Genomic DNA, 16138 nt, shown 5'->3' on the forward strand with positions numbered 1-16138 from the left:
TAAAAATGAAGTCTGATTTAGACTTGCTTCCAAAGGACACAACTCCGAAAAGCTTTCTTGAGTTCATCCAACCATTTACAACTCTAAATTTGGTATTGGATGAAACAGTGATGTCAAGTAAATCTTCTAAATATGGAATGTTGACAAAGTTGGAGTTGACTTTCCATAGTTTACAGAATATTGACCTTCCATCAGACGAAGAGTGGAGCACCCTACAAAAATTGGCATAGAATTCTTAAGAATCATAGTATGTATTGCACAATTTTCTTCTTTTATTCTTAATTTCAAGGTTTTATGTTTTTTCTATTTTCTATTTTGCTAATCCAGCCTATGAATCTATGATGCACTCACTATTGCTATTTTGCTAATCCAGCCTATGAATCTATTTTATGAATAGGAAAAAACAACACTCGCTATTGCTATTTTGCTCATCCAGCCTATGAATCTATGATGAACAGTGCAAAACTTCAGCCAGTAAATTTGTATTCTCAAATTCTCCCTTGCTTTAACATTATTCATTTCTCTATTTCTAATTAGTAGGTTTTAGGCATTGCTACTATCTATGTTTGATTTGTCATGGTGTGAATTAATATTTAATTTTGAACTCTATTTTTTGAACAAGAGACATCAAACATGTACCAGATGTTAAATTGCTAATATGGCCTGTGATGGCCATATAAATATGTGTTGAGTTTGTGATTTTGATGTTTAGTGTTCACATGTTGCAAACTTGCAATTCGACCTGAAGCTATTTTTGCTCCCTTGTTTCTATAAAAGGGAATTCAGGGTCATTTGCAATTTTGCAAAGGGTTCTGAAACTTTGTATTCACTTTTGCATGGACATTGGAGAATCACACAAAAGTTGTTGTTGCTCAATTGTTTCTATAAAAGAGAATTCAGGGTCTTTTGCAAAGGGTTTTGAAACTTTGTATTCACCTTTGCAATTGGCATGGAGAATCACACAGATTGGTGTATTACTATTGGATGAATTGTATCATATGGTTATATTTTGAAAGAATTAATGAAAATCTAAGTTCTCTACATGTGTATTACTATTGAATGAATTGTATCATATGGTTCTGAAATGTATCACACAGATTTGAGACTCAAACATGTATAAATAAACAATAAACATCTCTGTAATTGTATCAATAAACACATTATGGTTTTTTTTTTATTATGTTATTTTAAATCTGGAAATAGAAAGTTGAAAAATACAATTACAAATCAATATTAAATTCTAATTGCAAAAAGTAATATGCTTTTGTAATATGAATGATGAGATACAGTAATAAGATTAATAAATACCAATCTCTTACAGTTGTCATTCATCCTCATCAAATTTAGTGCTTTCTTGATTTTGATTCTCGTCTGTGGTTTCTTCACTCTGAGTCTGAGTCTACATATCTTCACCACATTGCATCTCAATGCTACCATTAGGTCTAGAAGTCCTATTGGCACTTTGGTTTGAAGTGTTGCCCAAACCTCTTCTTTCACATTTGGACCTCCAGATTTGTAGTACCCTATCATAAGGAAAAGTGTGGACATCATACCTAGATGTATAGAGCCTCAAGCAATTTTCCAGATTTTTGTCTAGTTTGTTTCTTAGCTTTGATTTTAGGAACCCTAAAGAAATGAAAACTCTCTCATCTTCCACCAAACCCAATATCATGGTAAGACATAAATCAGCAAGCTTAACATATTATGTCATTGAATCATGCAAGGATGGGTTCTCAGCTATATATTTCCAAGGCCTTGTTACTGATCCCTCTTCATGGGGGTTCTCCATTATGGCATATTGTTGTTTCATAGTGTATGCAAAATGAGATGATTTCTCTCGAAGATGAGTTTTGTCTAATATTCCATTTATAGTTACTCCATTAAATTCTCTGGATATGCAAAATTGTTTTATCAAAGTCAGTAGCTTACTTCGAAAATCAGATGCACTGTTGAGGCTCCAATAATGAGGAAACACAATAGACATGGCTTTGAGTAGGTTGTCAGGAGGGAATCTACTTCTAATTTGTGAGGAAAGATCATATGCAATTTTCTTCACAGAAGTAGTTACAGTCTCAACAATCTTGTCGAAATCTTCCTTTGTAACTTTTGCTAGTTTCTTCCTGGGGCTCTTTCCTAGTTCCTCGGGGTCAACCGTGGCATAGAAGTGCATTGGTATCTCAACTCCCTATACATTGGTACATACCTCCCCGTCTGCACCGATTTGTAAAAAGTTATCAGGATTGTTCAAATCTGTGAGTGTCTACCACTTAAAACAAATTTCATCAAATAGTGTTGGTTGATTTCGATAGAGATTGTCGAGGGTCATGCATGTCATCTTACGTAGCATAGCATATTCTGCAATATACCAAGCTCTTTTTTGGGCAACCTTCATAATATTCCACATTTCCTCTAGCATGGGTAGAAGAGCTACAAAAGTTAAGAGTGTCTCTAAATTACTTAACCTACCAAGAAGTTCAAGAAATTTTGGTTGATCTGATTCATCATGAGTTGTGTGAAATAGTCCAATCAAGGATGGATATTTTGAAAACACTTGATGCGCTGGTACATCCAAAGAGATCCATTTGGTATCATTATCCTTGAGAAGCTTGTTCCCATCAGTTAATCCATCAACAAAGTGTTGAAATTCCATAAATCATTTGGGACTTTGACAGAAGTGTGAGTAGAGCTCTCTGATTAAAATTTCAATTTTTTAACCGAAGCAAACTTGCTCACAATTCCAAAAGCTAGATTCATTTTGTGATCCATGCAATGAATTGCAGTAATGTATGGTGCAAATGAAGTTTCAATCTTTGTACAAAGACCATTCCTGTGACCTTGCATTACTGAAGCTCCATCTACTCCAACACAAACCAATTTTTTGGCTACTGTCATGTCATCCATACCTCCATATTCAATTAAACTTCTCTTTACTAGTTGAAATAAATTTTTCGGTGTCGCACTCTCCTTCATTTTAGCAATAGATAGTAGATGAGGTTGGCAGGTATGATTCTCTATAGTATAAACATGCATGCATACCCATGAAGTATTGTCTACTGTCGTAACTTTGTCTAAAGAAAATGCAATGAAGTTTGACTCTCTTATTTTTTCCTGTACATCTTCTTTTTCAACCTCAGCAAGACAATTTTCCCATTCCCATCCACTGTTTACTGACCAGTGTCTATTAGGATAGTTAGGAACTTTCAAAAAGTGTAATAAACCACTAATTGATGGGAAATATGTCATAGCACGCCCTCTACTCAAAATATGAAAAACAACGCTTAGCTGAGCAGCTTTTCCCAGTTGTTCTATTTTCATTGGTTTTCCAAAAACAACTTCAATAGAACCTATAACTTCAGTAGGCTTTATGTGAAATTTCTCATGAAAATAATACTCTTCGGCATTCCTCACATGCTTACATTCATCCTTTATTTTCCATCTTATCACTGATTTTTCAACCCCATCTATCATTTGTTTTTCATAAACTTTACCCATATGCTTTTCTATGGTGTCAAATTTTAGCTGCAACCTAATTTCCTTGTTATGTTTCCAAGTGCAAATCTTACACCTGCATTCTATTGGAGGCTCACCTTCAATTGGATTCTCGACTGGTTCAATGAATGGATACTTTGATTCTCAATTAATTTGAAAATTCCTCACTAACATATCCCACTCTCGATCCTTTTTTGATTGTGGTTCACCCTTTTTTGATATGGCTTTTCTTTTCCCCTTCCATGCATTATCATCAATGGCATTATCACCCAAGTCGATTATATCATTTCGGCTAACTTGGGTATCTACCAGATAATCTTCTTCAAGATCATCTTGATCTGAAATATTAGGTTTGCCACTGTCTTCAACATGCGGTGCAGGTGGTGAATTTTGTACTTGTACCTATGATGATGTACCTTCCTGATTTTCACTAGTACCACAATCTTTTCCAATGCCAAAGTACGAAGACAACATTCTGCTTTTTGTTGGCCTCTCTTGGCCTTCCCCACATTCAGGTTTCCTACCCCTCTTCATGTTTGGCATCTCCAACGAAATAAAGGCTACCAAAAAAATATCAATTTGCTGAAGAAGCAATAATAGACTATAATGTATAATATACTACTTCAAAAATATGATCGCTCACCTTTAGGCTTTAGGTCACTAGCAGTCACCAATACAGTCAACAACAATGATTTTCCTTGGTCTAAAACTTTTCTATTGATCAGAATTCAGAGCCTAGAACCCACCAGATTGTGTTGATATAGATATGATCTTTGCATGTATTTATACCAATCCCTATATGGTGAATTCCATGGGAATTTTATATGGTATACAAATATTTGGCGAATCCCGCGTAACTATAACTTGACTTATGTAATTTTTGAGGCAATTATAGGTCGTCCAAATATGACTTATGTAATTTTTGAGGTGATTATAGGTCATCTAAATAATAGGTGAATACAATATAGTTGGCGAAAGTTGGGGTGAATGGAGACATGTGTCGGCAAGATGTCAGGCGAATTGGGTCCCCCTAGCTAACAAATCTTCACATGCCTATAGGCGAATTAAGGTCATCTATTAAGGCAACCTCAGAGAGTGTAGCTGAAACAATTAAATTTACCATGTGTCCACCATATATTGTATTGGTGAAATCATCACATAGAAACATTTAATTGCATAAAACATATGGCGATCGAGCTGTGACTTTGATGAAAATTGATAATGTTCTTGCGACATGGCCACCCCCAAACGGTACAAAATATTCACCATTTATGACATGGCCAACGTGAAAAATTCACCATTGGCAAATATTCACCACTAAAGTAAACTCTGGTAGATGTTATACTGAAGCAGTACATTGTTATTGGATTTAACCATCCAATTGTAGTCAATGTGACTCCTATTTTGTGATTGAGTAGTGAGCTCTAGGCGGTTGGCCTTTCTGTATGTACAAACCCCTTATTGTATTCACTTACTATCTGTAGTAGTATCATCTGATTGTGGGTAAGGTTTCCCACTGTGGTTTTTTCCCTTACAGGTTTTCCACATCAAAATCTCTATGTCAAGTGTTGTGGATGTGTTTTGCTTTCTGTTTCATGCATTAAGTTATATCAGTATTAATATAACTGTTAATCTATTTTACCAACACTGAGTTTTAAGTTGGAATAATTTATTTTGGGTTATAATTTATTGACAACTGATTCACACCCCCCCCTCTTAGTTGTCCTTCCCAGTTCCTAACAATTGGTATCAGAGCCTAGTCCTCTTTTTACAGAAGCCTGACAGCTTGAGGAGATCCTATGGTAGAAAATATCTTCAGGAAGGACAATCCCAAACTTGATGGAACTAACCATGGTATATGGAAGATCATAATGGAAATGCATCTGAACTACATTGGAGGAGATATATGGGATGTTACAAAGAATGGGTATGTTGCTCCTACTCTGAATAACCCTAATCCACCAACCTTGGCTAAAGACTTGGAGAATGATTGCAAAGAAAGACAAGCACTTCTAAGCACATTATCAAATCAACAAATCATGGGATTATCAGAAAGATCTACTGAAAAAGCTATTTGGGATAAACTGGAAACATTGAATGAAGGAGATTCCACTGTCAAAATTGCAAAAATGGAATGTGTAGACATCTAAAAATGGTCAACGCTTGCGGAGTCATACTTTAACATTTGTGCATTGCCTTATTTTTAGGGTTTTTGCATCGCATTAACATTTCTCCTATGATGCGCAATTGGTCTTTATCATTTGGGAGCATCGAGTCCTTCTTCTGCATTCTTCATTTGTCTCGCTTTCGAATTTGGTCTTGTCAACAACAATCTTCAGTCATGATTTTGGTCAATCTTATCCTGTCACATCAATGTGCGTGCTCATTTATCATCATTTTGGACATCGTCAATCCTAATTAGGGTTTTGTCCTCTTATCAATCTTGTCATCTTGTGATCGATTTGTCATCGATCATTGTCATTTTCAATCTTATCATCATGCGATTGATTTGTCATCAATCGTTATTGTTTTCAATCTTATCATCTTGCGATCGATTTGTCATCGATCGTGGTCATTTTCAATCTTGTCATCTTGCAATCTATTTTGTCATCGATCCTTGTCCTCTTGTCAACTTTATCATTTTGCGATCGATTTGTCATCGATCGTCATTGTCTTCTCAATCATGTCAATTTGGATCAATTAGTCATTGTTCCTCATCAATTGGCACATTTATCAATCAAATCATTTATCAGCATTGGTCTTTTATCAAGTCAGAATCATGATCAAATCGATCCTTCAATCAGGACCTAATTGTCATTCTTGCATTTTCTAATTCATCTTCTAGGGTTTCATGATTTATTCATTTAGCCTTGTTTGTCATTTCTCCCTCTAGGTTAAATAATTTATTTATTTATCCTAAGTCTTCTTGTCACAATTAAATGTTTATTTAATTGGCTAACTAATTCCTCCCTTTTTGTGAATTAAATAATAAATGAAAAATTGTTAATTAATTCACTTAATTCCTAATTTCCTCATTTTCTAATTTTCCTAATTCCTAATTTCCTCATTTTCTAATTTCCTAATTTCTATTTCATCTATTTTTCAATTCTCTCCTATTTTCCTCCTAATTTCATGGGAATGACATTTCGAGTTGTCATAATTTGTCATAATTGACAATCAATCAATCTTGCATAGTAATTTGTCATAATTGTCATTCTTGATTTGAAATTTCCTTTCAAATCTCTTCATGCTAATCTTGTCTTTTCTCCAATTTGTCTATAAATTGGATGAATTTCTTCAATCAAGGTCCTTGCCTGGTAGAATCAATCACGCTTCTAGTATTCTTGCACTACCATCTTGTCTAATTGCTTTCATATCATGCTTATGCACTAGTAGGTGAGATCCACAAACAAAGCTATTTGAAGAAGAAAGAAGGACAATGGAGCCACATGAAGGAGACATTCAAGTTTGCAATGGTTTGCGTTTGAATTGATGTCTTGTTTTCATGTCTTTATTGAGTGTTTTTAGGATTGTTATCATTGCATTTTAGCTTTCATGATTGAGCTAGACTAATATTGATTTGCTTTGATGATTTCCGAATTTCCTAGCTACATTAATTGGTGAACCTGACATGAACTAACCCCCTAACCATGCTTTTGAGTGCTTTTGAGATGATTTGCGGGTGAAAAATCCAAGAAACAAGGTAATGCAGGCCTTTCTGAGAACTTCTGCGCCTGTGTCAAGCATTTTGCACCTATGTCAAAGACTTCTACGCCTATGTCAAAGGGATCTGCACCTATGTTGCATCATTCTGTGCCTGTGTTACATCATTATGTGCCTGTGTAAGACATTCTACGCCTGTGTAGGGCCAGAAATAGAGGTAAAAAGCAGTGTTTTTTTTACTTGCAAATTTTTTTGTTTTGCATTCTATTTCTACTTTTTGGTTTTATGGTACTAATTCTTTGTGCAGCACCTTGGCATTACACATGGCAAAGACAAAGATGAAACTACTAACAAACTTTATGCAAATTCGCTAGTCAAAGATCAAACATATCAAACTTCTAACTTGGTGGTTTTATAGGTTGCCTTGGATTACAACTAAACTTTGTGTTTGTAATTCATATTTAGGCACCTAGTATGATTTCTAAATAAGATGGAATGAACGTATGTTTTCTTTGATTGTTGAGTTTGACATTGGAGTAGGAGAGTATGCTCTCATCCTTCTTAGGGTGATCAGAAATCCAGATCTTCAATACCATTCTCCTGTTTTGATTGTGTGTTACCTTTAGAGGGCTTGCCTTCCTGACCATTTGCTTTTATAAGCAAGTGACAAATCGTGATAAGGGAATGACCCAAAGTGAGTACGGCTAGAATACCTTGGCATTCTAACTCACTATAAATAAATACCTGATGAGCAAAAGCTTTGAAGGAAGGGTTACGTGGGAATTGTAGTTACTTGGGAAGTGATGACCCTTGAACTCTTTCTCATATCAACATCTAAGTAGGACCTCATGGTCCAAATCATGCTTGCGCGACTACATTTGTTTGGTATCTTGGTGGGCTTATGTCTCAATCACGCTTGCATGACACCAAGGAGTAACGCTTAACAGAAATCCTTACTAAACACCTTGTATTTAGAGGCCAAAAATCCTTCTAGTTGCTTGAGAAGGACAAGTTCAGATACCTGGAAGAGATACTAAGTTCGCCATAGGGAGATTTCCATGGGGACTGATGCTTGGCTGCCCTGAGAAGTGAGTGTCGTGGAGGGGAGCCCGTGGGGTCAAGCATCTATGTATTCTCCTTGAATCCCATAACGAGTCTACCTCTCAAGTACCTAATGTCCTTGCCTACCATAAGAAATGTGTGAATGAGCATGATTGTCTTGAGTCTAAGTTGAAATATCTTGTCTTCTTTGCTTGTCAAAAGTTGAATTGTATCTCATTTCAAAAACAAGACAAATTGATTCAAAAAAAGGTTAAACACAAGAACATTTCATCCAACAAAGTTCAAAACACCTTCAAACATGGTTGTCAAACATTGTTCAAAATCTTGTCTCAACATTCATGTCACTTAGATTTAGGTTCATCCTAGGTTTGCATTTTGCAAAGTTCATTGTCTAGTACCAAGGTTAGGTTTCACCTAGGTCATACTCCTTTGCATATCAATAAGGGTCATCCGTTTGCATGTGTCCTCTTGCATTAGAGTAATACCATTGTCATACATTTGCATTTGCATACCCTAAGTCTCTTCATTAAGTTTAGGTCATTATCATATCGTATTAGGGTCACTTGCATAGTAATTGTCCCTTAGCATATAGTGTCAAAACTAGGTTTTGTCATACTTGAGTAATCCAAATCTTTGATAAACCCTAAGTCATTGTTAGGAGGTCTAGACCTTATCAAACCTTTTCTCTTTTTGTCATTATTGTCATTTGGTCAAACCTAGCTTAGTATCCAAGCATATAGGGGAGACATTGTCATTATGTCCTTTTGTCACTTTGTCCTTTTGTCCTTTGAGGTCTAGACATCATTTCAATTTCCTAAGGGTCTCTTTTAGATTTGCATTCCAAAAAGTTTGTCAAAATCTTGAAAAACAACCAAAAACATAGATTGCATTCTTGCCATAGATTGCATTTTCATCTATTTAGTTTGCATTTAGTTGCATATCATACATTATCCTTGAAAAATTCCAAAAATATTGCATTTGCATAGCGACATACCTGTTGAAACAAGGTCAAAATCTAAAAAGATGGGAGAACCAATGTATCAACCCATTGACAACATATCAAATTCACAGTTTCAATCTAGTCAAACAGTACAAATTGAAGGTTCATCAAACACATCATTACCACCATATGGAATGGTTCAACTTGGACCACCTCCATTATATGAACTAGTATTTGTACCCATGAAACTAGGACATGGGAGTGTTCCACCAACACCAAGAGGAAATGCACCTTTCGATTGGAATCAACCAAACCTGCAACATGAAATTCAAACATTACATGAGGAACAAACTCTTTCACAAGGATTTGGTTCAAATCAAGGCATTCAATAAGAAACAAATCCAAATATTTTACCAGATTCTTCATTAGATTATGATGCTTCCGATGATGTTGATATGTTCCTTCAAGATCCAAAGTTAACAAAAAAGATGGATAAATTCTTGAACAAGGTCTTTAAGATGTTCCCACAAAAATATCTTGACATGATGAGTAATGTAACCTCCTTAAGTGAGAAAATAAATGCACAAAAAAGACAAGGTAGTGAGCTGTTAAGTTTCTCTCCGCATCCAAATGAAGAACATGTGCAACAAGAAACTCAACCTACCTTGATGAGTAAACATGCTTCAAAGGCATTGATAGTGACTATTCCTCAAAAGTCACCATTTGAGACAATAAATAATCGATTATTTAACACAACGCCTATAACACAAGATCAAATGAAGACCACACAAATATTAATAGCTATCCCTCAACAAGAAGTGGTTCCTCACATGCATAAAATTGGATCAAAATCTAAGATGCAAGAAAGCTTCACAACTGGAATGCTTGATCTCACCAATGTCCAAAACAATTCCACAATGCAACAAAGTTCCTATGTCCCGTTAAGCTCAATATATTTGCCAAACACTCACATACCTATTATGCAGACTATTATGACAGATCCTTCGATAATGGTGACACAAAGAGCTACAGATAATGGTTTGCACCAACAACAAATGTTGCAACAATTGAGTAATACACAAAAGGTACAATCGAATGTGCAAACAAACAATGCACAACAACAACAATATCGCATTCGACAACAAATTGTAGCGTCCTCTACCTCATTACAAGTTAATGCAAACTTGCAACCATCACAATGGATTGGACAAACAACACAACAAGTTAATGCAAGAGCCATACCCCATCTTAAGGAGAAACAACAAAAACCACCCAAACAAAGTTTTTTGCAAATGATGGGATTTACACCGCGACAACAATTGGCACAAAGTCAGCAAATTCTGATTCGTCAGCATCAACAACAACATGTGCCTCAATATGTGCCAAGACAAACAAGCTATCATACTTCACAACCACAATTGACACCTGTGCAATATCAACAACACCCTCAATTGCAATATCAATCTAGGCTACAAATGATGATTCCACCACAAGAAGCACAACAACAAGGTCAATATCAAGGTATGGCACAACCACATTAACAAGAGATGTACCAAGAACATTATATGCCGAAGACACCAAAGACGGCAATTTCAAAGCATCAACAACCGATCGGAAACACGATGTATTGACAAAGAGTACCCACTAGGATTAATGATGGACCTCCAAAATCTGACACAATTGTGCAACAGCTTGAGAAGTTGCAATGACAAGTTGACGCTGGAAACCAAAGGAACAAAGAAGCTGTACACAGATCAAGATTTATGTCCTAATCCATTTTACAAGAGCTTATATATGCCTCCCTTCCCTAAGCATTTTGAGGCACCTAATTTTGAGAAATATAAAAGGAATGGCAATCCAAAAGACCACATTCGAGCATTTTTCGCAGCATGTATTGAAGTGAGTTATGAGGAAACATATTTAATGCGCTTATTTGCATGAAGTCTCACGGGACAAGCCATGGATTAGAATTCACATCTGCCAAGAAATATAAAGACTTGGTCAGAATTGGCTCAAAAGTTTATATCTCACTTCGCATTCAACATCGACAGTGACGTGACCATGTCAGCTTTATGCAACACCAAGCAAAAGCAAGGTGAACCATTGGTGACTTTCTTGCAACGATGGCGAAGCTTGTATAGTCGTTCTTCCCTAGATATACCTGAAGAACAACAAGTGAACTTGTTTATCCAAAATTTGGTCCCAGAAATGATGTATGAACTCAAATTGAAAAGTCCCAGTACTACTGACAAACTCATTAAGAAAGGGATGAACATTGAAACTGCTCTTGTAGCCAAGGGAATCACTAAGCTCAATAAAGACAGTGACAACACAAACAATCTAGGGGATAGAAATAGATTTTGGTACAAAAACAAGAATGTCACTAATGATGGAGTTGTTGATGCAAGAAAAGTGAATGCAAATCAACCCCCGTTCACAATCAAGAAATTGAGTGTTCCTAATATGTCAACTATGGAACAAAATCAAGCACGAATGAGCAATGTTACTCAACAGCCGCAATACCAATAGCATACTCAACAATACACTCAACAATATAATCAACAACAAGGTCAGCAACAAAACCAGCAATGCAAACCTTTCCAATCAAGGGATGGGCCTCCTCGACAGTTTACACCATTGCGAGAGCCTATTGAGTCAGTAATGAAACAATTAATACAAGCCAAATTTATCAAGTTACCAGATATCAAGGCAGAACTAGTGGTAAAGCCACATTGGTGGAATGATAATGCATATTGTGAGTACCATCAGTCAAAAGGACATAAAACCACATCATGTTTTCAATTGAAACATATGATTCAAGACTTGTTAGAGCAAGGAGTAATTGAGGTAGATCTGCCCAATGTGACCTCTAACACTAATCATACAATTTTCAAAACTCCTTTGCTTGATCATGACAAGGGTAAAGCATCTTCTTCAAACTCTACCCAAATAGCAAATTATGCAAACACTGGTTATATCAATGTCATCAATTGTTTTCGAGCATCAAATGAGTATGTTTCCACCCTAAGAATAAAGGGACAAGATCCTTCTTGCGTAGTCACCACTCGTCGATCCAAAATAGTCCTGAAAGGAGCTCCTGCAGTTCCTCCCAAATCAACTCCTATGACTCAATATAATCTCCTAGATCATCTAGGAAAGACACCTGCACAAATATCAATCCTTGAGTTGTTGAAAATGTCCCCCATGCATCACGCAGTCCTAGATAAAGCTTTAATTGAGTCCACTATCATGATAGACATTGATGTTGACCAGTTTCAAGCCCGAATTGGACATCTAGCCATTTCCCAAAATGTTGCATTTTTTGATAATGATATTTCACCTGATAAGCTCCCTCATAATGATCCTTTACATCTTGAAGTCTTTGTCCATAATTGCAAAATCTGACGAGTCTTGATAGATGGTAGAGTGGGTCTTAATATTTGTACCTTGAGAGTGGTCATTGGCCTTGGGTATACAGAAAATGACATTGATGCTTCCAGAAGAATAACAATCAAAGCATATGATGATGTTGAGCGCCCATCTAAAGGGATAATTACATTGCCTATCAGATTTGGTCCAGTAACAGAAAACACTTTCCTGCAGGTCTTAGACCTTGATCTCCCTTATAATATGATTCTTGGCCGTCCATGGATCCATGCAATGAAAGCAGTTCCATCCACCTATCATCAATGTTTAAAATATCCTTATAATGGAACTGAGATAACAATTCCAGGAGATCCTAATCCATTTCAATTTTGTGCTACTCTAAAGGATTCCCCTCAGCAGCAAGTCCCAGTCAATAAAGAGGCCCACTCACATAGTTATGTGGATCCTAATGAATTGTTAGATGCTGTTAGAGGAAAATTGAAGATACAAGACCAAGGATGTGGAGAATATTCAATGGATCAAACATTCCTCATTGGGAATTTACCAATATCTCCAAAATCATATGGCAAACCACATTTGTTGCAAAAGGAACCTAAGGTAGTTATTCAATATCAGCCTCCCACTACATTTACAAGATGGGGTGAACTTGACAAAGAAACTTTAGATGATGATGTCATAGATTGGCTTTATAAGGATCCAACTGAGACCCCACCTATCAGGTTGCTAGTGGAACGGTATGGCAAAGGATTTACTATGCTGCAAAAGAAAGGATATGATGGTTGCAGTGGCTTAGGCCTGAACAAGAAGGGAAGGCTAGAAACTGTTATACCCAAGATGCGACCTCCAACTTTAGGGTTAGGTTTTGTACCATTGCGAATTGGATCCTCATCTACCAAACTAACCATGTGTAGAAAGGGGCATGACTCTGATGATGAAACAACACCTGAGGATACTCGACCTGAAACTGATTCCAATGAATGGGAGTGGAGTTCTTTTTCCTCTAGTTCCTATGCCCTTGACAATGTTTTCCTTGACCTTGATGATTTTCCCATGGAAGACAAACATGAAATAACTCCCCTTCCTAAAACATGTCCTAATGCTTGGATAGAGTCATTCTGGGACCCAAGCTCTGAATCGGATACAAGCAGTTCAGATAGTGATACCACAGATGTTTACATCTTTACCATCTCAGTCCTCTCTCTCCTTAAAACTGATGATGACATGCCCCTCATCTATCCCCAGCTTATCCAACATGACCAACAAGAACCACTCACATTGGATTGTATTCAAAATGATGAAGCAATTGTAGAATTCCTTGGACTACGGGAAGGCATACCACAAGGTGATCATAAGGTAGGATTTGCTATTGATCTAGATTCCACAGCATATTTTGGGGAGTCAACTCCATCTTCCAATCATCAAAATGAAAAAAGAAAAGAAAAAGTAAAAAATCAAAAGAATAGGTCTTTGAGTGAAAACCGTAAGGCACTCTCCGATCATGAAAAAGTAAAAATAAAAGATGTACCTGTGGGTGAAAACCTCTCTGAGGCGCCGAAAGGTGGAAGCGTGGACATACCCCTATCAAGTCAGGATAAATCAACATTTCTTGTGGAAATGACCAAAGAGATAAATTTGGGTACACCTGACAACCCTAAGGTCATTCATTTTGCTGCTTCTCTATCAAAACAGGAAAAGATAGATTTTGTCAATTTCTTTCTTGAGAAGAAGATCAGCTTTGCATGGTCCTATGTAGATATGCCTGGCCTTGATCTAGAATTAGTCCTTCATCACTTGCCATTAAAAGTAGATGCCAAGCCTGTCAAACAAAAACTTAGAAAGATGCATCCCCAAATGGCTCTTTTGGTCAAGGTGGAACTGAAAAAATTACTAGATGTGGGCTTTATCAAACCCATTGATTATGCAGACTAGATTTCAAATCTGGTACCAGTTAGCAAGGTAACTGGGGGCATTAGAATCTGTACAAATTTTAGGGATCTCAATAAAGCATGCCCTAAAGATGATTTTCCACTGCCAAATATAGACATCATAGTTGACATGACTGCTGGATATGAGATGCTCTCATTGATGGATGGTTTCTCTGACTATAAGAAAATTCGCATTGCTCTTGAAGATCAACATAAGACTGCATTCACCTGTGCTTGGGGTACCTACTATTGGAATGTGATGCCCTTTGGTCTTAAAAATGTAGGCGCAACATATCAAAGAGTGATGACGACAATTTTCCATGATTTCATGCATACTTTGATGGAGGACTATGTTGATGACTTATTATGCAAATCTGTCACGAGAGATAGTCATCTAGCTATCCTTGGCCCAATCTTTGACCGAATGGAAACTTACAAGCTTAGACTCAATCCAAAGAAGTGTGTCTTTGGTGTCACAGCCGGAAAATTACTAGGGTACATTGTTTCTCACAGAGGCATTGAAGTCAACCCTGCCAAGGTTAAAGCAATAATGGATATGCCTCCTCCTTCCAATCTCTAGCAATTAAGAAGTCTGCAAGGAAAGCTACAGTCAATCGGCCGGTTTATAGCTCAGTTGGCAGACAAATGTCATCCATTCCAGCATCTATTGCATAAAGGAGTTGCTTTTAAATGGACTGAGCAATGTCAATAAGCATTTCAAGCTCTCAAGGACTATTTGTTGTCGCCACCTATTCTAATGCCTCCTATAGAAGGAAAGCCATTTATATTGTATATTTCTACAACTGAAATGGCACTAGGAGTTCTCTTGACCCATCAAGATGAGAATGGCAAAGAGTGAGCTATTTATTATATCAATCGGACACTAGTAGGCTATGAGCTGAATTATTCAACTATTGAACGGGCATGCTTAGCAGTGGTCTTTGCAACACAGAAACTCTGACACTATATGTTAAATCACCAAACATTGCTGGTTGCAAAAATTGATCCCTTGAAATACTCGCTTAGCAGAGTAGCTTTGACGGGTCACCTAGCAAAGTGGGTTATGATCCTCAGTGAATTTGATATTGAGTATATGGAGTGAAAGGCAATAAAAGGGCAAGTCATAGCAGATCAACTTGCAGAGGCTCCTATTTATGATGATCATCCCATGTTGACCGATTTTCTGGATGAATCAGTCTTTGCTCTCACATCTTCTAATGAATGGAAGTTATACTTTGATGGATCCCATACCAAGTTCGGGTCTGGAGCAGGCATATTCTTTGTCACCCCTCAAGGTGATGCTATTCCCAAGTCCTATAGAATAACTTTTCATTGTACCAATAACATTGCAGAGTATGAAGCACTGGTCACAGGACTCCGAGTAGCTATCCACTGGAACATCACACATTTACAAGTCTATGGAGATTCTCAATTAGTCATCCGACAAGTGAATGATGACTACGAAACAAAAGATGAAAAGCTTATTCCCTACAAGCATATGGTAGATTTCTTCAAGACAAAATTCATGGCTATCCATTTCAGTCAAGTTCCAAGAATGCAAAACAAGTCAATAGATGCAATGGCTATGATCGCTTCCATGTTAAATATGCCCCATAATATGGACAAATGTGAATTTTTGGTCGAGTAGTTGCTTGTCCCTTCTTTTGACATT

The sequence above is a fragment of the Cryptomeria japonica genome, chromosome 6 (assembly GCF_030272615.1).
Source record: "Cryptomeria japonica chromosome 6, Sugi_1.0, whole genome shotgun sequence".
NCBI lineage: Eukaryota > Viridiplantae > Streptophyta > Pinopsida > Cupressales > Cupressaceae > Cryptomeria > Cryptomeria japonica.